A 23,820-nucleotide genomic window follows, 5' to 3' on the forward strand; every position below is an offset into this window, starting at 1 on the left:
AACAAGAAAATGCTTGTGCATGAGGAATATATTCAGAGCAGCTTTACTTGTAATAGCCTCAAACTGGAAAGTACTTTCAACAGGTAAGTGGTACATTCACGCAGTGGCGTACTATTCAGCACTAATTCACACATGCAATGGATGAATCTTAAGTAATCTTGCTGAGTGAAAGGGAATAAGTGAAGCCAGACCAAAAAATAGTACAGGTAATATAAGTCCATCTATATAAACATCTAGAAAAATGCAAACAAATTTACAGTAACAGAAAACAGATCAGCATTTGCCTAAGTAGGCTGGGGATAGGGGTGGGGAGCTAGAGACAGAAATCACATAGACAAAAAAAAAAAAAAATCCTCAGGTGGTTGATGGCAAATAAGCTATTTTATTCTGTTCATTGTCTTGCTTGTTGTGATGGTTTTGGGGGTTTACGTATAAGTCAAAATTTACCAAATTGTACATTTTAAATATGTACAACTTATTATATGTCAAGCATACCTCAATAAAGCTGTAAAAATAAAACAAAAAAAATGTTAAGTGATGGCAAGCAGACAAAAAGACAACAGTAATAACAATGAATCTAGCTAAAGGCAGACCTGGAAGTGCCGCTGTGAGGTTCCAACACTTCCCCTATTGCCACCTTGTTCCTCCTCCGGGATGGAAGAAGGATCTCCTTTCCTCCATGTGTACTCTGGGTCCTGCCCCTTTGACCCTGGTCAGAATTTGCCTCCTTAGCTTCTCATCTCCCTCCTATCACCAATCTTTTACTGTCCTTGCCATCAAAACACAAATGTGCTATTCTTATCTTACATTAAAAAAAAAATCTTGTTAAACTAAATATATCCCAGTAGATACTGACCCTTCCCACATACATACATGTACATATACACCATATGCATGCACACACACATATGCAACATATAGTCCCCCAAATCTGATCACAACAGTCTCATAACTTTCCCAAATTTTGTGAACTTGGACATGATATCTCTGCCACACTAAAAAACTAATGAACTAAGATAAAAGTTAACATAAATACTTACTCTGTTAATACACACTTGCCATGGACTTGGAGATCAGATAGACCTAGTTTTGAATTTCAGGTCTGCTGCAGCCTAATAATGTGACTTCGAGTGGGTTATGTAACTCCCTTTAGAGTTTTTACTACCTTTAAAATGCATTTATGATACCTGTTTGATCTATTTTGGAAAGCCTATGTAAGGAGTGAGTGAAATGTGTTTCCACGTGTGCCAGCAACCAACCAGGAATACATTAGATCCAGTCAATATCCAGTTGCTACACTTCTGCTTGTCTTGCCTCCACAGACAGGATCATCCTCCAGTTTCTCTTGTCCCCTTTCTTCCAAGGGGTTAGTTTGTTTCAAGGTGCATGAGTCAGCACAGCTGGCACCTCTCACAAATTGCTCACCTCATTTTCCTTCAATGCGCCAATCTCCCTTCAAGCCCAGTGAGCATTGCTAGGCAGCAAGGCTCGCCCCCACATCCACCCTGAGAATGCTTGCTGGGTACGGAGCATGGCAGCCCTGGCTTACTCAGAGCTTTTAAATAGCTCTCATTCTCAAAGCCTGACTCAATGTCTAATATCTCCCTAAAACATTGATTTCTTTATAGCAACTTAATCTCCGTATGCTTTTTAAAATCACCTTTCATACACAATCAACATAGGAACAAAATAAAATATAAACAAATAAAAATAAAAGCATTCCTATACTACTTATAATGTGTATCTCACAGTAGGGCCACTTTTTAAGTATTCTCTTGTATTAATCTCATTTGGTTTGTGTTTATATATCCCTGAATACTGCATAATCCTTGAGGACAAGAACAGTTTTCTTTTGGGTTATGTAGAAGTACTTAATATAGTGCTCAATTTATATTTGTTCCATTAATGATGATGGTACCAACTGAAAGATCATAAATACCCAAACTTCTCCCAACTCATGGATTTCTTTACTTCTAGATTTCTCCTCTCTCTGGAATTCCTTTCCTCTTCATCTCTATTCCAGAAGGTAGAGGCTCAATTTAGATCACACCACCTCCATGAGACGTTCTTGTATTGCTTCAGTTTAAACTATTCTCTCCTCACCCCTGTCCTTCTATCATACTAGAATGGGACTTACAAGACCCATATGGCAATTACTAGCTATGAGAACATGGGCAAGACATTTAATCTCTCTGAGCCTTGGTTATCTAGGATTCTAAAATGACAGTAATGACACCTATCTCACAGAGCACTTGTGAAGGTCAAATGAGGTAATGTACATGGAATTTCTTTGTAAACTGAACCAGGATAAACAAATGAAAGGGATAATTATCTCTATTACAGCTTTTATCTTGGTCTGTCTTGTATTGTACTTACTTGTCAGTGGATCTGTCTCCTGAACTGGTTTGGGAAATACTAAAAGAGTAAAGAATGTTTTACTCATCTTCATCACTCACACTGTGCTGTGCACACAGAGGTGACATTGGAGCGTGTTGAATTGAATGTGATAAATGCATACCGGAACCAGGCCCTTCTTCCTACAGAGAAGCAAATGTCTATCACAGCATTTGTAATTTTATAGATAGCAAAAAAAAATCAAAACACACAAAAAAAACATATTTGCCCTTTTTTAATGCACCAAAAGATGCTTTACAAAGGGGAAAAAGGGAGTCATTTCTCCTGATAAGTGCCACATGTTCAAAGACTGCAGAACAAGTAACTAACACAATTCATCAAATGAAATTATAGGAATTCAGGAAACAGCAAGTCCTAATTAAACCAAAACAACAATCCACAGCAGATGCACACTCTATTTGCAAGCTATGATCTTGTATTTTAGTATCCCACAGGGTTTGGAGTCAGGACTTGCAGCAGAGGGGTTGAGCTGGGAGCCAAGATAGGATGATGGGACTGCTCTTGTGGAGGAGTCTAGATTGGAATGTCAGATGTTCATATTCAAAGTCAGAGATGTCTTCCATCCAAGGAGTGGATGGTGCTCTTAACCAACCAACTGATTTCCTGGATCCAAAGATGGAGGAATAATGTTGAGAATTCTGTTACAAATTGTTTCTCTTTTATATAACTTCTTCAGGAGGTATCTTCTGACCCTCCTGTCAGAGTTGGGCCATTTATCTCTGTGTTCCCATTATTCTTTGTTCATCTAGCCATAATACACTGGGAATAAGAATAGTCACTTGATCCATGTCAGGCCAATCAGACTTTCAATAAGGCTTTGAAAAAAGACTAAATTAGTCAAGTGAAGGTAAGCTTGAAATCCCCCAAGAAGAAATGTTGACTAGACTACTACTGGATGTGATTTTGGAGACCTGAAAAGATCTGTGGGCTGAAAATATACATTTGTTAATCACCATCATAGAGATGGCTAGCCATGTGGATGAAATCTTCCAGGTTGAGAGATTACAGGGGTAAGAGAAGAGAGACAGGGAAGAAGGGCAGAGGACTCAAGACTCAGACTTACTGTTTATTTACTTGATGAGGGATTTTAGGAAAAGACCTTGATCATCCTGAGTGACAATTACACTTTCTGAAAAAAAAAATATTCATTCAGTTATTCATTTGTTTAGCTGACAAAGAATTTCCTAAATGCTTATCATGAGCCAGATGTTCTGCAAGATATTAGGCATACAGTGGTAAAAATGACACAGACTTTGTCTTAAAATATGTATATAAATCCGGAGTGAGACTGAGATCAATGACAGAGACAGAGTGAGATAGAATGTAGCCAGGATGGTTTTGGTGCCCTTTTAAGAGGCAACCACTACAGACCTAGGGGATCATGAGAAGTTTCTGGAAGAAATACATCTAAGAGGAGACCCATATTATCTGGGTGAAGGTTAGGAAGTAGGAAGAAGTGAATGTGACAGAGGGGACAAGTGCAGAAACTCACAGACAGGAAAGGACATGGGGAAATTTGAGGTATAGCATTTTCATATGATTCTGGGCAAGAGTATGCCGTGAGGAGAGACAAGAGAGGCAGGCTCCATCCAGATTATGAAGCATCTTGTAGGCTGGCTGTAGGAGGCTGACTTTCATCTTGAAGAAAGTGAAAAGCTAAGCAGGGGTTTTAACCACAGGAATTCTTTTAATAGAATTGTGTTTCAGCAATAGAATTCTTGTTTCACTGTGCAAACTGGATTGGAAATAGGAAGGCCAGTTAGGAGACTTGTTTAAATAATCTACATAAAGGATGATGATGCCCTGAATCAAAACATTGGTTGTAGAGATGGGGGTGGGGGGTACTTTGGATTCTAGAGGCAATGAGAGGGCAAGATGCACAGCTGCTAGCATTCCTAGGGCCAGCAGAGTCAAGAGAAACATCTTCAGCAGTGAGATTGCCTTTGTTGTAAGTTTAGCAACAAGTAGCTACCAAGATGACCTCTGACCTTGGTAAAATTATATATATATATGTGTGTGTGTGTGTGTGTGTGTGTGTCTATGGATGCATGTTTTCCACAAGAAACCATCAACCAGGACACCCTTCACTTTCTCATGGAGACTCTGAACTTACCATGTTAGCGTCTAACCTTGCGTCCTGTGCACCCTAACTCCAGTATCTCTCTCTGTGCCTTGGGCCCTTCCATTTTTATCTTCTTATGAACAATTTCTCTTCTGCCTCTTGCACATTCAGGCCCTTCTTCTCCATGGGATCCTTCCTATTAGCATTTAAATATGCTCATGTCCTTCCCAAGGCATAGGACTCAGCCCTGATCCTTCTGCCAGTCCATCTTTCTCTTCCCCTTTCCTACCAAATGTCTTGAAAGAACAGTCCAAACTCCTTGACCCCCTTCTCTCCCTTTCAGTCACCATTCAGCACATGTTAGTCTGATGTCTGGTCAGAATTCCTTTCCTTTGTGTTTACAGACAGTTTTTCACATTGAAAAATACAAAAGAGAACCAAAAATAACAAAAACCACATAATCAACAAAAAATTTTTAAATGCTAACAGTTTTCACAAATACTTCAGAATGATTTTTTCAAGAAATAAAATTGTTGTTAATACCACAGTTCCACTCCTTTCCTTCTCTCTTCATAGGGCAGGCATTACCAGGCACTTAATGTATAGCCTCTCCGTTCATGTCCTGCTCTCCAGGGCTAGCACGATGCCTGGCACACAGCAGTATCCAACAAATATTGTTGAATTCATGAAAAAAGAATATTTTATATTTAAGTGCTTAGGGGAAGTGGGGAAGATTGTTATTTTTCTGAGAATAAGATGGAGAAAGGTAAGTTACCTGGAGGAAATATATTCGTGTAAAAGAAGCAGGGTCCCAGACTCACCTTTAGGGCTTCAGGAAGGACAGTGCCAGTCTGCAGGCATATTGCTGGCATGGTTACAAAATCCTAGCTTTCGGTTAGAAAATCCAAGCTTCCTGGAATACAGTTCAGTGACAGGTAAGACATTGCTTCATAAAGTAACTCATTCCATACTCCTTGCTTAGACAAAAGATTGTTTTTCACTTTGAGATCTCTTTTCAGGTATTTCCATAGCAACCACTACACATGACACATGTGTGGCTAACACAGACAGAAAGTTTTCTCCTTTCAAATAATGGTGACATGTCTCAAGAGGAGGATACTTGAAAACATCAATGTCTACGGCAAAGCAATACACCAGAGAGAGCAAGGAAGGGAAGGGAAAAAGAAGGAAGAGAGAATGTGAGTGAAGATTAGTTACAGAGATGCTCAAGTTGTAGTCTTCAATGCCTACCACTTAAACACACACACATACACATGTACACACATGTGTACATACACACACATAAGGAAAAATATGTGCAATTAGGGGAAAAATCAGATTTGGGAGTCTATACCTGTTCTTAAACCCTGTGTTTCAGCAAAGTATTCTGTATGCCTGCTAGTTGCTATGGAAATACTCTGAGGAACTTGCCACATGCCTTATGTCTAGCCTCACAAGGGAGATACTTAATCATGCAAATAACATATAGGTCTAGGAAGAGAATAGAAAAGTAGGGTGGATCATTATGATTTCATTTCACAGACTCAAAAACTTCTTAATGCTACACATCCAAACAGTCTTAGTAGCCACAGATAGGAATAGATTTTTCACTAGTTTTATAAGTGAAAGGCTGCCAGGCATCCTAATTTAGCTAGAAAATAGCATCAATCTATATAGTTCTGTGAGCCAAGAAGTTTACGAGAAAAGAACAGACCAGGAGTCAGGAAATCTGTCTTCTAGTACGAAATCACAGTTATGCACCTATTTGACCTTGAATAGGTCAGTTTCCCTCCGTGGGCCTCATTTTCTCAATTCTCTTTGTAAATTGAGAAGAAAGGACTGGGTAATTCCAATAGATTGCATCATTTAGGAGGCTTTAGGTTGTAATGACAAAAAAAAAATTAAAATTGGCTTCAAAATAAAGGAAAAGTATTGGATCGTGAAATGGAAAATTCCAGAAATCATCAGGCTTCAGATAAGATTTAATTTAATGCTTAACAATGTCACCAAGGACCCTGTTTTGATATCAACTTAACCCTGAGGCTGGTTCCAAGATGGTGGCCAACAGTCTCAGAGCTACACGGAACCTCATGTAGCAGGAAAGAGGGAATGTCTTTGCACTGGAATCCCAACAATCACTCAGAAAGTTATCCTAATTGAAGCAGCTCAGATAGCAAACCCACCCCCTTAAAAATCACAATGGCCTGGGGGGTAAAATGAATTTACTAGCTTAATTTAGGGCAAACACGCTCCAAATCTGGCACAAAGATAGGATTCAGTTTCCTTGGAAATACATGAATCTTTAAATGGAAATCAGAGACAGTTGGGAAAGGGGTAGAGGGAATTCTGAGGAGACAATCAACAAATGTCTAGTCTGGGGTATCTCCAATTCTGACATATTTTATTTGCATTTTCTGTGCTAACAGAGAAGCAAGTTAACTTTAAGCATGAAAGGAGATACCACGTGAAGGCACTTGTGCTTGAAAGTCCCTACTGCCTTTGAATTTTGCCCTAAAACTAACCTTGAAAGTAAACTATCCAATAACTTCTTAGTTTGAGGTTTTTTGGTCTTTAGACAGTTAATTAAAATGAAGCATATAGGAGAGGAGGGAAAATACACATACACATTCTATACCGAAGATATTTCTATTCTACAACATAGTAATTATCCTTTCTCTATTTTGAATTTCTGGTCCTAAAATTCATCTGGAGTTTTTCTCTATACTTTTATAATTCTCTGAAACTATTCACTTTTTAAGAATTTTGATAGGAAACTTGATTTTTAATGAATAGAGGTACATTTATCCTTCCTTCATTGTCCATTCAACATATACATGTACACACACACATATACCCATGCACTAGAGAAGAGGAACCAGTATCTGCAAGAATGAAACTAAAAGTTTCATCAGTTAGGACATTCTAGGTGGAAGTAACAAAAGGCAAAATCCAAAATGGTTTAAATGTAAGGAAATAGAAATCTAGAGTTAAAACAAAGATAAGTTGGTAAATTTATCAGCTTAATTATATCATCAAGGACCTAGGTTCTTTCTATAGCTTCACTATGCCTTCCTCAACACCCTGGCATACCTTTGTAGGATGACTAACCTCATGGTGTCAAGATGGCTGCCACAGCTGTATCATATGCTGATGGCAAATCTAAACATAAGAAAGAGTAGTTTTTCCTCATGCTTTCTTTTTGGAAAGCAAAACAAAATCTTTCCCTGGACCATTACTTCCCTCCAAAAATAATTCCCCTCATGATTCTTTGGGGAAAATGATGCCACATGCCCATTCTTATATATCCCCAGAGAGGTGAGTTATCCCAGTTGGTTACCAATCAGGTTCACCTCCTGAAACACTTGATTGCCTGATACCTGATGCTAACTGATTCTGCTACATAGGATGTTCAGAAGGAAACACTCTAGGGAAGAATGTGTAGCATGACGACTTTCTCTTAAGCCCCAACCCTCAACTCACAGTAGACTTTTCCTCATGTCTCATTGGGCAGAAACAGGTTACATGTCTGTTTTGAAATAACACTGTTACAATACCAAAATTATGTACTGCAATAACTCCTCAATTAAAGTTCATATTCTTATTATTATTGGCCATGGGAATAAGGGGAAATATTATCACTGTGCCTTAATCTACCCCTTTATACAATGGGAATAGTATCACAAGATTAGCCTCACCATTGACTTTTGAAGGCTAAATGAAATGGCATGTAGATATGGTAGTATTTCATAGATAGTACTTCCTTTCTTATTTTTCTATTTTTTCCTACTTTTCATCATAAAAAAATACTAAAACTATGAAGAAACTACCAAAAGTTTAATCAGGGAACAGGCATTATCTGAAGGGTGTTTTGGTAAGATAAAACTCAAGGTGGATAAAGTAAGGATTTGGGTGAGTTTTTCTGTTAGTAGACACTTTCCCTAAGCTCCACCAATACTACCACTCTTTTTATTAATTGTTAAAATTTATAACTAATAAAATGCTTTTTTGGGGAAACTTTTATCAAAATATATCCTTTGGTTATTTTTACTCCGTGCTTCAATTTGCCATCCAAAAAAAATGTTTAAATAATTTAGTTAGCCAAGGTTTTCCCTGGCAGAAAATAGGCTACCTTTATCTCAGGAGTTTACGCTTGCTTACTTCTCCAGTCTTCCCCATTTATCAGAGATTCTGTATCTTTCCTCAATATGGAAGTGAGACAACTCTTCAGTCTCTTGTTGGAAAGTGTCCGTATGGAACGCCTGGGTGGCTCCGTGGCTGTGTCTGGCTTTGGCTCAGGGCCTGATCCCAGTCCCTGTGAGGAGCCTGCTTCTCCCTCTGCCTATGTCTCTGCCTCTCTCTCTGCATTTCTCATGGATAAATAAATAAAAATCTAAAAAAAAAAAAAAAAGTCCTGTAGAGGGAAGACAACCTTCTGCTGTGAAGCTGTTAGAAAAGTTTTTTTGGAGAATGGCTATAGTTATACAATGTCACCCTTGAATTCCTTCAAATTTTGGAGTGAATTCCATGTAAATTCAGTGATTTATTTATATTAGTTTGACAATTTGATCTAGGAAGTCCTGTTTACTCTCAATCTTTTTTCCAGCTAAGCACCAAATGGTACTTTGACGATCTTCCCTTCATTCTTTCAAATTAAAATCGTTGGTGGATAGAATGTAGTAGCTGGGATGCCATCAAGCTGTGCTCTATAGAACACAGAAATATAAATACAGATTTTGAACCTGGACTCTCCTGCAGTAAATCCCTGGATTAACTGCTGGCTGATACATTGCATGGAAATGGGAAAGATCATCAAAAAAACAACAGATGAGGTTACCAAAACAATCAGACTAGAAAATGGATGGCTCATCTGTTTTGACCATCTAAATGACTAAATTGAATCTAAGATTACACAATCACTTCTCAGTTAAAAGCTTAAAAGGAAGCCTGAAGCTTGTTTACTTAAAGACTTATTTATCGTACTCAATGTGTAGTTAATTTAATGCTAAATTTTAGGTTAAGTTTCTAAAAAGACAACATTATATGGTCTCATTCATTTGGGGAATATAAAAAATAGTGAAAGGGAATAAAGGGGAAAGGAGAGTAAATGAGTGGGAAATATCAGAAAGGGAGACAGAACACGAGAGACTCCTAACTCTGGGAAACGAACAAGGGGTAGTGGAAGGGGAGGTGGGCGGGGGGGTTGGGTGACTGGGTGACACGTACTGAAGGGGGCACTTGATGGGATGAGCACTGGGTGTTATGCTATATGTTGGCAAATCGAACTCCAATAAAAACATATGCAAAAAAGTTTCTAAAAGGATAACTGAGGTCATATATGTAAGCAAATCCTATTCATTTTATTTACTCAGTCATAAATGTTATCTGGTCTGTGCCCTACACTATATGAGGCATAGAGAATATAACCTCAAACATGATCCTGCTCTCAAGAAACTTAAACATATAGCAGTAAGTATCATATTAAACTTGATAAAGATATGAATATGGGCAAAGAATATTGCTAAGGAACATCAGAGTCACGCTGAGGGATTAGGAAATATTTCCTAGAGAAAGTAATGATTGTATTTGTTTTTAGAGGATGATTAGGAGATGGCTTGTCTATGAAGGTGGTGGTGCTGGTGGGAGAGATATTACAACAAAATGACAGTCACAAAGGCATGAGAGATAGAACAGCAGGAGCACACAAGTCTCTAAACAATGTGAGTGGAGGGTGACTGGATTGCAGTAAGTGGCCTGGGAAGAACTGATAAAAGATAAAGAGGAGGAGTGGGATTCAGAATATAAAGAATTTTGTGTTCCAAGCTAAAGCACTTCCATTTTACTTCAAAAAAGGCTTCTTTGGGAAGTTCTTTTTGGCTTCTGTAATGAGGTCAAACTCCTCTCACAGTGCTTATAACACCATGAATCTTTTTTTTTTAATTTTTATTTATTTATGATAGTCACAGAGAGAGAGAGAGAGAGGCAGAGACATAGGCAGAGGGAGAAGCAGGCTCCATGCACCGGGAGCCAACGTGGGATTCGATTCCGGGTCTCTAGGATCGCGCCCTGGGCCAAAGGCAGGCACTAAACCGCTGCGCCACCCAGGGATCCCATCCATGAATCTTTTTTATGTGGAGCTTATCACAGATGTTATTTTGGTTTACTTACATGATCAAGTGTCTGATACACATCCTTCCCCTTTAACAGATTGTAAGCCTTCTGTGCTTCTGCTTGTTTACCACACATACCTTTGTTTATACTGTGTCCTCTACTATAGATTCCATGAGGGACTCTGTTCACTTCATTCAACTTTGTATTGCCAGAATTACAGTGCCTGGCACATGGTGGACATTCAGTAAATGGCTGACTGACTGAACAGACAAATGAATGCCAGTCTGGGGAGCCACTGAAAGTTCTTATGAAGTGGATGACTTGCTGGATTACCTTTCCATCCTGGAAAGATCCCATAGGGAGTAGTCTTGAATGATGAATGCAGGCAAAGAGATTAGCTAGGAGGCTATAGGAGTAGTACTGTCCAGACATATACAAGAGTTTGAAGTAAAGTTGTGTCAGAGGGGGTGCTGAAGAAAACAAATTTAAGAGCAGAAAACAGATTTATTGATACTATTTGTAGATACTACAAAGCTTGTTATCTACATCACTTGGTATTAATTGGGTGAAGGAATAAATGAAATTGAGACATTCAAGATGACTATCCTAGGTTGGGTTCCCATGAAATAGACTCAGGATTGATTGGTATACAGAAGGTTTATGAGGAAGTGCTCTTGGCATTGACATCTGTGGAAGAAGAGGGGAAAGGAAGGGACAGGAGGGGAGGGGAGGGATGGCAATAAACCAGGTTTGGCAGAGAGGGAAGCTGGCTCAGATGCAGTCTCATGAAGGCCTCAGCCAACCCTTTGAAGAGCTCTGAAAATGAGATAGCCCTTTGAGTAGACCTATATTTGAGGAGAGTCTGAAATTTCATATTTCTGCATCAGTCATTCACTAGATGAAGACTGCCCCGAGAAAGCAGCACAACCTTCATCAAAGCAACCCTCTTCAATTCAAGCAGCTCAGAGGAACCCTTATAACTCAGGGATGTCCACCAACAACACTCCAGCAGTTGGGGAAGTACATCTTTTGGTCATAAAGGAGAATCTGGCTGGCACATCATAGCAACCACTACAATGAATCCCTATTTTGAGCAACTAAAAGGATATTTGAAGTTAAATTTTATGGGTAAAACTATTAATACAGTTTGTAAATATAAAATGTAAGGTCTTTGGGTCACCTGTAAAGCACTGCCCCAAAGGGCTGGGTTACAGATAAATGTGGGAGTCATTACAGTGGAAACAGTGGTAAAAGGTAAAGGAAACAGAGAAAATTGGACCTAAGCAAAGGAAGAAAAAATAGGATGAGGCCAAGGGAAGACAGAATTTAAGGCAGGAAGAAGCAAGTGCCTATGCCTAAATGTGCCGAGAACCCAAAACCATATGGTGAATTTAGCAAAACTTGCTGACTACTGCCAAAGTGCTTTCACAGAATGGGGGAGGGACAGAAACACGGTTATAGCATGTTAAGATCGTACACCTAGCAAGGGGCATTGCTGTGTGAAAATAGGAAAGATTATTCTCTAAGATCCTTGCCTGTGAAGGGAAGCTAAATCACAAGGCAGTAGCTAGAGGGGGACATGGTGATCAAGGAAGGTTTTATTTGGTTTTGGTTTGTTTTAAGACAAGGCATAAATATCTTTATGCCCAAAGAAAAACAGCCACTAAAAAGTTTAGGACCAGGAGAAAGGGGTCAAGAACACATCAGAAGATGTGAAAGGATAGGGTCAAAAGCAGCAGGAAGGAGTTAAGTTTTGGAAGGGAAGGAGGGAATAAGGAAGGTAGTGGGCACATTTATGGAATTGTGAACTCACGCCTCAATTTTCTTACTTACAGGAGTAGGTAGAAATGTCAAAAAGGTGGTGATAGAGATCTAGAAACAACAGAGATGATGAAATTAGTTAATAAGAACATTGAGACGTCTTCTATAAATATATTCCATATGTTCAAGGATGTAAAGAAAAACCAAACATAGTGAGGAGATAAATAGAAGATATAAAAAGAACCAAATGAAATTTCTAAAGACACAAAATGTAGCATCCAAAGTGGAAATTTAACCAAATGGAATTAACAGTGGCTTAGACCCCAGGGAAAACTCACAAGACTTGAAGACAGAGCAACTGTTCGAAATCAATCGTGGGGAGAAAAACGAAAAACAAAACCAAAAACAAAACACTGGAAAAACAGTGAGGAGGGAAAGGTTTCCAGAGGCACAGAGGAAACATCTACTGGGAGATGCTCAAGGAGCATAAACTTAAAAGACCTTCAACTTGACAGGACAAAGATGGGAGTCAAGGAGGCACAGGTGAAGAGCTTGTCCCTAGGGTATATGGTGGAGTGTGGCCATTCATTTAATTTATTTTTAAAATGCTTACCAAAGCATGCTCCTATTTGTGCTTTCTATGTGTTATACTTTGTCCTAACCCTAAGAGATAAAATATGTACAAGGCTCTGTTTATAGTCTACACAGGGAGGCAGGCAAGTTAACAGGCAACTACAGAATAGGATGTTAACTAAGTACAAGCACAAGTCTGAGGACATTTAAGAAAGTCACTACTTCCCAGGCCATGCAAGTACAGAGTTAGCACCTGACTGATGGTGAGTGCTCACTCTAGATACCTCTCTGGTCTCACCGTTTCTGGGTGCTGGGTAGGACAAGTTAATGATACCAGAGAGAAACATTGGATTTAGGATTCAACTACCCACAGTTCCTCCTATCCAGTGTTACTGCCTGCATTATTGCAGAATCCAGCATTTGAAGGAAACCTAAGCCTTTGCTTCTGGAGAAGAACTACTCAACACCGAAGCCTTGGATCTAGAGGCCTTCCTTGACTACACCACCACTAACAAAAAAAGTTAAAAATAGAGCTATCCTACAACCCAGCAGTTGCACTATAGTAGGTATTTGCCCCAAAGATACAAACATAGTGATTCTAAGGGGCATCTGCACCCCAATGTTTATAGCAGCAATGTCTACAAAGCCAAACTATGGAAAGAGCCCAGAAGTCCATCAACAGATGAGTAGATAAAGAAGATGGTATATATATAAAATGTAATACTACTCAGCCATCAAAAAAATGAAATCTTGCCATTTCATTGTTCCATTTGCAACAACATGGAACTAAAGGGCATTATGCTAAATGAAATAAGTCAATCAGATAAATACAATTACCATATGATCTCACTCATATGTGGAATTTAAGAAACACAACAGAGGATCATAGGAGAAAATAAAACAAGGCGACATCAGAGAGGGGAAAAACCATAAAAGACTCTTAGCCATAGGAAACAAACTGAGCATTGTTGAAGGGGAGGGGGTGAGAGGACAAGGATAATTGGTTGATGGGCATTAAGGTGATGTAATGAGCACTGGGTATTATATAAAACTAATGAATCACTGACCTCTATCTCTGAAATAATAATACACTATATGTTAATTAATTGAATTTATAGAAAATAAAATAAAAACAAAGTTTAAATTTCATTCACAGCTTCTTACTTTGATTCAGCACCTCCTTTCTGTATTCTATCTTCTCACCAACAACATTGTATTGCATGTGTGGTCTTTCCTACTAGACTGTGAGCAATCTGAGGACCAGGACTGTTCTTATTCAGTGTTGTTGTGGATTGTTTTTTGTTTTTGTTTTTTTGTTTTGTTTTGTTTTGTTTTGTAAAACATTTTAATTATTGCAGTAAAATATATGTAACAAACTTTTCCATTCTGATCATTTTAAAATATATAATTCAGGGCATTAATTACATTCACAATGTTGTGTAACCATTGCCAGGATCTATTTTTAAAATGTCTTATTCAAGTTTTGTATCCTTATCACAGTGCATGGCACAAGTGTGATTTTAATCAATACTTATTAAATGAACTGTTGAAATGATGCATGAATTAATCCAGCAGTCTAGAGGTTGACTATAAATACACAACAATTAAGATTTCCTTTTCTGCTATGCAAAACAGTGACAGAGAATAGAGACAGTACAATTTAAACAAGCTTTAGAGAGTAGAAGAATCAAATGGAATATCTTTAGAAAGAGAATCTATGCTAATGAGGAACCAGGGCATGCTTTTGATGAAGCTACACAACAGTACTCAATGACCTCCATAAACAGGTGATAAATTCCTTTGCTAAGAAATAAACTTTCAAAGGAGGTGGACCTGTTAGCCGTTTGCAGATGATTTGACTCCTGAAGATGTTTACAAAGTATTCCAAAGATTTTTCATGTTTAATCAGTGTTTTATCTCTCCTCTCTAAGAGGAGGATATCCTTGTTCTTTTATTGACTTTGGACATGAAAATTAGATTGACAGTAATAACTCTCCTTGGTGCTTCATCAGTATGGGAGCTTCAGGACACTAGGCATAGAATGGAGGTAAATACTGGCTTAATTTCACAGTGGCGGGCCAGTTCTATCTAGAGGCAGGGAAGGAATGCAGAATAACAAACAGAAATCATAGGTGGGGCACCTGGGTGGCTCAGTGGTTGAGCGTCTGCCTTTGGCTCAGGTCATGATCTTGAGGTCCTGAGATCGAGTCCCACATCGGGCTCCCTGTGGGGAGTCTGCTCCTCCCTCTGTCTATGTCTTTTCCTCTCTCTCTTTGTGTCTCTCATGAATAAATAAAATTAAAAAAAAAGAAATCATAGGTCATATGGAAAAATTAATAAAGGTTTGTTTTATTCTAGTGAAAATTTTCCAAATATGTTAGCATGCTGTCCAATTTGCTAATGTTCCCTGCTTCATTCACATTGTACCCGGGAGGAACTTAAGATCTGTCAACCCGGAGAGCCTGGTGTGGCCCAGTGCACTGGCTGAGGCACAATAATGACCAGTAGGATGCTCCTGTGGTCAGAAACACAGCTGTAAGTCCCTTCTCAACCTCCTACTGGTTCAATGAATCTTCTTTGTATCTATGTATTTACGATCATCCAAATTTATGTCACTGTCATGAGTATTAGAAAACAAGTGCCATAAACTAATGTCCAAATGACTTTTTCTTCCCCTCAGAATAACTCTGCTTCTAACCACCAAACAAATCTAAAAAAAGCTCATGCTACCTCCTTCCAGAGGCATGAGTGCGCAGATGTGGTATATGAATTAGAGTCTAGTTTACTTTAACCTATGTGAAAGCTCTTTCCACTGTCATAGGAGACAAGTAAGCTTTGCCCAATGTGTTCTCAATTACTGGCTTCACTTCTTGACGGGAAAAATCCTGGCAATTATGGTCGCTGCTGCCAAAGGAATAATGGTAACTAGGAGAAAAGAAATGGTCTTTAAGAGCTTTTTCAAGCAATCCATCTGCATTAAGTAAGAGTAAATGACCAACTGATTCCCTCAAACTTGGGTTCAGGAGACTTTTTTTAGTAAAACTCAACCATCTACTAATTCTTTTCCTTTCCTTTGTGCACTTCCCTGCTCTCGTTCCCAACCAACTCATAACTGTAGTTCTTCAGCAAATGTGAATTGGTGATCCACGCTAAAAAAAAATAAAAAAAAAAATCAACTTAAAGTCACTAAAAAGATAACTTTAATTTATTTATAAGTTTAAAATTCAGTTCCTATAGGCATTAGCAAATATCCTATAAATGTACACAAAGATAATTTATAGTTTCTGTAGCTCAAATTCTTGTGCTCCTTAAAAAGATCCTGCAGGGAAGACACAGGGATACTCAAAAGCAAGATAGGTGTAGGGCCAGAACTTCCCTTAGGGACACACTGATGGTGGGATGGTGGGAAGGTAATTTTAGGAGCTTCTTTTAAAATTCTAACTTTTCTGTGGCCCCTTTCAAAATGTAAATATTTTATTTGAGAAAGTCTACTAATTAATTCATTATTACTAACTAAAGCTTCAGCATGGATTTTTTTTCCCCCTTCAGAGACAGAATCTAAAAAAGAGACAGAAAAAAAAAAAAAAGAGGATATGTGAAGGTTACCTCAGAACAAGTACCTTCTGAAGGCAGAGGCTGAGGGACATCTGCATCCAGGCGGCAGGCCAGTGGACGCACCGGAGGGAATTGCCAGCTTGAGAACACAGTAAAGCTTAGGAAGGATGAGGACCCCAAATAAACTTCACTTCAGGGTTCAGCTCTGGACCAGCCTCAGCTCTATCACCTTCTCTTCCCAGGGGTTCCCACTGTCCAGCTCTCCCCCACCTCCCATCTCCCTCACCTGAGGCTCTTCTCCAGAGCTTTCTCTGCCCAGGGACAGCCTCTCACCAGTGACTTCTTCGATCTGGTGAAGCCTGTGCTTCTCCTAGACCCCGTCTCTCTTCAGAGAGGGTGTGAAAGAAAAGAGAAAAAAGAAAGCAGAGCCAGGACCTCTCCACCAGCTGGTGGGCTGGGCTTCCTCTGGAGGTTCTAGAGTCTGGAAGATATATGCCGGGGAAGGGGGGCAGTGGGCCTCAGAGCCTGGTGTCCTCTGGCTGGGGAGTAAGTCCCCTCAGCACTCAGAAACCATGGGCACGGGGAGGAGGGGAGCAAAGGAGTTAGGTCGCCATGGGCAGTGCAATGTGAGGGACATGGTCTCCCCACACTCCTGCCGGAGACTCCCTTCCCCACCAGACCCCGTGCTGTGGGAGCACAACTGTCAGAGGCACACAGTTTCAGCAACGAGCTGTCCCTGCCCCTGGTCCTTTCCATTTTCTTTATCATGTACATAGCCTTGAGAGCATCCTACCCGAGTCACTGATACTTCAGTATAAAATAATCCAAAAACTCCTTTAGTCACAGGAGAAGGTGTCTAAGCGCTCTAGCTGCAGGGTTGGGGTACTGTGGGGACAAAGAGGAAGGACAGAGACAGGGAGGGGAGACATGGATGTCAAACGCCTTCACTGACAGGATCTCTAGCCCCGCCGTAGTGGTGCTTCTCACATCTCGTCCTCCCTTGTTAGGGCCCACAGGGTGTGTGGGTGCGTGTGTGTGTGCATACGTGTGCATGTGTGTACCCACCCAGCATTCCAGTATGTAGCAAGTCTGTGGTGCACAGTAACTATTGAGCCTATAGAGAGTGTTCTAGAATTCTGTTGTGTTACAAATATTTACCTGTGATCCGGTGCAGAACGATCAGTGAGAAAAAAGAGCTCAGAAAGTGCCTTTCATCTCACTTCAGTAGCTGCTAAAAACTACCAATTTTCTCCCTCAACCTCTAAACTGAAAAACTTCATTTGTCTCACAAAAGATTCAAATTATACCCACAGAAGTCACCTCAAAACAGAGTTAACTGCTGTTCTGGAAGCAACCTGACACATTTTCCAAAATCCTAGGGCAAAGGAACGGTCAGGTGTGAAGCTTCTGTTAACCTATCTCAGAATGTAAGGTATAAATCCATTTGGGAACAAACCACTTACCTGCAGCCTTCTTTGCAGGGATGAGGGAGCGGGAGGTGGAAGGATGCAGAGAATGGCAGAAAACAAAAAAGTAGAACTTGTGAGTCCCCCTGCTTACTGCTTATGAGTGTTTCCTAGGACTTCTTGCTCTGACACCTTCAAGAAATTGCTAGGCCAAGTTTTTCTTTTCCCATTTGATGCTGCCATAGAAACCCTGTGTGTGCCTAGGTGGAGATCGCATCCTACAGGAGAGCCTTGCCAGGCCCAGGTGACTCCTACTACCATGAAGGTTCTGTTCATCCACACGCAGTTCTCGTAACTCTGCTACGCTTATGGTTATTTTACTCAGAAAGAAAAACCCATGCTGTAAAATTTCTCAACTATGAAAATAGTGTCCTGGTTGTTTCCCAAACCCTCTTGGACCTGTGTAATCAATCAATCAGAACTCCTTGCAGATTTAGACCTAAATTATTTGAAGCAGTTTTGGATCTTTCCTTGTTATCTATTATGTAAATGGAAATCCCAGGAATGAGAATAGATTCTGATTCATATCTCCACAAGTGAATATCTGGATTAGGACTTGGCACTTTTCCTGTAAAGGCCACATGGTAAATACTTTAAGGTTTCAGGCCAAATGGTCTCTGTTGCAAACACTCAACTTTGCCCTTGTAGCTGGAAAGCAGTCATAGGGCCTAGACAAATGCATGTGGCTGTGATGAAATTAACCTTTATTTACAAAAACAGGCAGCAGGCTGGATTTGGCCTGAGCCATGGGTTGTTGAGCCCTGATCCAGGTAGATTTCTAAAATACCACTTTAAAAAAATTTTTTTAAAGATTTTATTTGCTTATTTATTTATTTGTTTATTTTTTTATTTATTTATGAGAGGCAGAGAGAGAGAGAGAGAGAGAGGCAGAGAGGCAGAGACAGGCAGAGGGAGAAGCAGGATCCATGCAGGGAGCCGGATATGGGACCTGATCCTGGGTCTCCAGGATCACGCCCTGGGCTAACCGTGGCGCTAAACCGCTAAGCCACCAGGGTTACCCTAAAAATTTTTTATGTACTCCCTATTACCATTATCTGAGCATTAAGAAAGTTCTTAAACTTGCATAAACTATCTATACATTATATATACAATGGAATATGACTCAGCCATCAAAAAAATGAAATCTTGCCATTCACAACAATATGCATAGAGCTAGAGAGCATTATGCTAAGTGAAGTAAGACAGTCAGAGAAAGACAAATACCACATGATTTCCCTCATATGTGAAATTTAAGAAAGAAAACAGTTGAACAAAGGGGAAGGGGGAAAGAGAGAGAGAGGGAAGCAAATATAAGTGACTCAATGATAGAGAACAAACTGATGGAAGGGAGGGGTGGGTAGGGGGATAGGCTGGAGGAGGGATGGGCATTAAAGAAGGCACTTGTGATGAGCACTGGGAGTTAGATGTAAGTGATGAGTCACTAAATTCTACACCTGAAAGCAATTTTACCATATGTATGAATTTAAATAAAAACTTGAAAAAAAATCTAAAAGATTAAAAAAAAACCTATTTATACATTTATGTAATTTTCTTAAAAACACAACATAAAAATGTACTTTTAAATGTTTTTTCATCATAACCTTACAGATAAAAAAGACGCAATACTTTCCATCTGGCTTAATTCCAATTCTTTCTCTGAACACATGAACATGTTTTTATTCAGTTGTAATTCTTACCTGTACCCCATTTGCTATGTTGTCATTTACATCGCATACTCCTATAGAGCCACTGTTATATATTGATCTATTCTGCTTACTTATTTTTAAAGATTTTTCAATAACTATTTCACTATATTTATAAAGCTGGCTTACTAAAAATTTTCCTTTTGTTAAATATTTGTATTTTTCCCATTATTTTTCCATGAGCTAAAGAGGGCTGCTATAAAAATCTTTGTACAAGTGACATCCAAGAAAGTTAAAACCCAAATGTAAAAGCTATGTTACTTTTGCTAGCTCTGCTAATTATTATGCTTGAAACCTGGTAGCATTATACACTAAAAAAATACAGCCAGATAATTATTTTTAAAAAGCAACCAGATTGTAAATTCACCGAATTGCCCTTCTTATTAAATGATGTCAGAAGACTATCCTATACAAAAACTTTTTCCAAGAACTGTGATTTGATCTTAAAAATGTTCTTTTAATTCTGTAGTACTTTACAGCTATCAAATATTCTTTCACAGATTCGATGATATATCTCAATATTACTGTATAAGCTTACCTGTGCCAATGGCTTAAATACTTCAATCTATGTTCAAATGGAGTACTTTTGTATTCTAAATGAAACAGTTTCATTAACCTCGTCAGCAACCACATAATTAACATCCCAATACTGTTATGCACAAGTTCATAATATTCTTTTTCCAAACAGGGGAGAGTTGAATCTAAAGGTTAGAAGTTGCCTGTTAGAATAAAAAACTTTTTCCTAGCTTAAAGTTCAGATATTGCTTGGTATTTCCTGGCAGTAAATTCTTGCCTCAGATCCACTGGACGCACTGAGGACTGAAGTAGCAGAGAGAGCTAGATAGAGACACCATAAAGAAATGTTCTCAGCCATTCTTTGTAGAAAGGGGCTTTCTCAAGGTGGCTCTCATTCAATTGGAGCATTTCAGAAATACAAATCACCTACCTAAAACAATTGAGACAACTGGGAACTGACATATAGACTGGTTCTTAACTTTTGTTCTGCTGTTTACATCTTTAGGCATTTAGCTCAGCAAGAGAAAGTGTTGAAGATCAGTACTTCTGAAACTATCTATGGTAGAGAATCAATTTGCTTTTTTTTTTAATTTTCAAAATCTCACTGATACCTTTATAAAACACAATAAGAAAAAAAAGTAAAATTATCAGAAAAATAAGCAAAAATCAAGACATGCAAAATACCAATCCCCAATTATACATTTACTATTGGAGACAATTTTAATTTCTTACTATTACAGTTAATATACATAAATGTATTATGTTAATAATCATGTTAGAGTTAAGTAAATGCAATCAGAACAAACATAGCATAGGCAAAATTATAAAAACTGAACTCATTTTTCATTAAAAGTGTATGTATTAATGAATAATACAGACTTTACCTTGCTCAATATAAACAAGTCGAAGGCCCAGACTTAGAGCAGTGCCATTTTCAAAGGTCTGGGCTTTAGAGTTAGATACCCGACTAAGCATGTAACTTAGTAAATGCTGAAAAATGATCTCCAGCCTTTCTGTTGCAGGTCAACCAGCATGAAAAAGCTTTAAGGAGATTGAATGATGAAAAATGTAAAGAGCAAGCATGCATTTGGCTTCAGGGTACCACCTAATAAAAGGAGTCAGATATGCAGTGAAAATCCACCACATAATAGACTTCTGAACTAGTAGGAGTTCAACAAGGCTGCCAGATACAAATTCAATTTACACCATCAGTAATCAACAAGGAACTGTAATAGAATATGAGCTGCCATTCAGAACATCAAGAATCTCTCAAGTTTCTAGGAATAGAAAGAAAAAGGAAGGCATAATATTTTATAGATAAATCATTTAAATTCCATAAAGGGCATAGAAGAAGACATGAATAATGAATGAATGGAATTATCTGATATTATAAATCTGTCAGTTCTCCCCTAAATTAATCTATATATTCCATATGTTCCCAAAAACTCCAGTAGAAGTTTTTGAGACAAACTGAATCTAAACTCTACATTGAAGAATTAAGTTTCACAAATAGTTGTCAATTTTATGTACACACACACACACACACACACACACACACACACACACAAGAGCAGGGAAGGATTGTGTATACCAGCACAGTAGCAGAAGAAAGCCCAGGATCAGAGATGTGTGTAAGGAAGACATCCAATAGAGATGGGGAGTAGATAAATTGTTTAGTAGATGGTGCTAGGAAAGTTGGCTCCTTAAAACTGGTAGGAGAAAATATGCCCACAGGGTGAAAAGATTTTTTTGCAACAAGACCATATAAGCACAAACCACAAGATAGGAAAGTGTTGGGTCTGACTACACAAATGTTACAAATCTCTATTCAACACGGGCACAGAAAGTGGTTGTTAACAGGTGTGTACCATACCAAGAGAATGTTCAAAGTTTAAAATCAATAGGATTAATGTTTAGATTAAAAAAGAACTCCTACTGGGGTGCCTGGGTGGCTCAGTTGGTTAAGCTTTCGACTCTTGATTTCAGCTCATGTCATGATCTCAGGGTATGGGAGCGAGCCCTGCATCAGGCTTCATGCTGAGCACGGGGCCTGCTCTCTCTCTCCCTCCCCTTCTGTCCCTACTCCCTGCTTGTGCTCTTACTCTTTAAAAGAAATAAAATTCCTATTAATCATTGAAAAAATAGGAAAATGGGAGAAGTATATAAATAGGCAATGCACAAAAGGAAGAAACCTGAATGTCTAATGTTCAAGAGACTCTCATTCTCATCCATAATGAGAAATATCAACATTAAAACAACAATATTAGGCCACTTAATATCCACTCAATTGGAAAATTTTTAAAATTACAGGACTGCAAGATTTCAACAAGTTGGAAGAAACCAGAACACATGTGTTTAGCTGGCAAAGTGGAACTGGTATAGTCTTTCTGGAAAGTAATCTGGCAGCTCATAGGAGAATTAGTGTCTGGGTATCTTATAATCCAGCAGTCTCTCTCCTGAGAACGTGCATAATCTTGCATAAGAAAATCTTGCATTAGCCCATAAGACATTGCAAAGAAAAATGTACGCAGCAGATTTATTTGTAGCAGCAAGTAGCTGTCCATTATCAAATGGAATATTACACAGCTGACAGAAGCAATACACCAGTCAGCATATATTAGAAGCAAGAAGTATAATGAGACACTATTATATAAGCTAAAAGCACATACATACACAAAATACCACTATACGTGTCTCACAGATACATACGTATCAAGAACATCTATTAAACATCATAGGGGTGGTGCCTACTTAATGGTAATGAATAGTAAAGGCAAATGAGGGATGAAGGAGAAACTGAAATTCAAATAAGAAAGAGACTTCATGTGCACCATTAGCTGAGAGAGGTGGTTGATTAAATCAAAGCTCTGCACCCAAAACCCAAAGAGTTCAAAGAAAAGTAGACATACACAACACAGAACAGAGTATTACCAAAGGCACTCTTGGATCTCAGTAGACACTATTCCTGAGCATGTGGAAACATGTGAGCCCCGTGGGATTGAAAATGCAGATTGAGTCTGTTCTCAAATTCATGATTCTTCCAGAGTGTTCTTCAGTCTCTGGAAGTTCTTTTCCATTCTGCAACACTAGTGAAGATTAGCCATGTGGGGAGCAGAGGGAATGGTTTCTCTATCCGGAGACGCTGGTGACAAACCTCCTTCCTGGCTGAGGTATCCTAGAAACATTCAATTTGTGTCCTTGCCTGAGTGATAGAGACCATGTTTTTCCTTTACATGCTGGCAGTAGCAAATGTCTCTACCATGGCTGCCGTCCAGAGAATTCGAAGCCAGAGCTTTGCTCTGGGCGAGCATCCAGAAGAGTAATTTGGATTCCATAGCTGAAGAGCCCTAAACTTTAAGGAGGACCCGGAGGCTATGCTGACTGCCTCTTCAAGCCTTTATGAGTTGAAGAGGGAAAGAGGCTGGTAGCCCTCAGCCATTGGATGCTGGCCTTTGATTTTTGTTCTTTTACAGGATGCCAAGGTGCTTAGGAGGATTTCAAAAGCAAGAGGTGAAGCATTACCCAGGGTAGTTCATGTTTTTGTTTTAGATCTTATCCTACCTCCATACTGGATATGTTTAGTTGGGTAAAATTTTCCTTATGAGTGCTGTGTTTGTGAGAACACTGAAGTATGTTTATCTTTTCAGTGTGGGAGAAACAC

At 38.9% G+C, this 23,820-nt stretch overlaps 2 long non-coding RNA genes across 2 annotated transcripts in view; one reads left to right on the plus strand and one right to left on the minus strand.

Annotated features, from left to right (window-relative positions):
* Nucleotides 1–23,820, plus strand: part of LOC111096669 — a 56,878-nt gene that overhangs the window by 18,240 nt on the left and 14,818 nt on the right. The gene's annotated exons all lie outside the window — the stretch shown is intronic.
* On the minus strand, nucleotides 2,652–23,510 carry LOC111096670. The gene is made up of 4 exons (XR_005362134.1): nucleotides 23,091–23,510; nucleotides 5,299–5,390; nucleotides 3,479–3,544; nucleotides 2,652–3,018 (listed from the first exon to the last, which is right to left on the minus strand). It is a non-coding gene; the product is annotated as an uncharacterized LOC111096670 (long non-coding RNA).

Source organism: Canis lupus, chromosome 7 (assembly GCF_011100685.1).
Source record: "Canis lupus familiaris isolate Mischka breed German Shepherd chromosome 7, alternate assembly UU_Cfam_GSD_1.0, whole genome shotgun sequence".
NCBI lineage: Eukaryota > Metazoa > Chordata > Mammalia > Carnivora > Canidae > Canis > Canis lupus.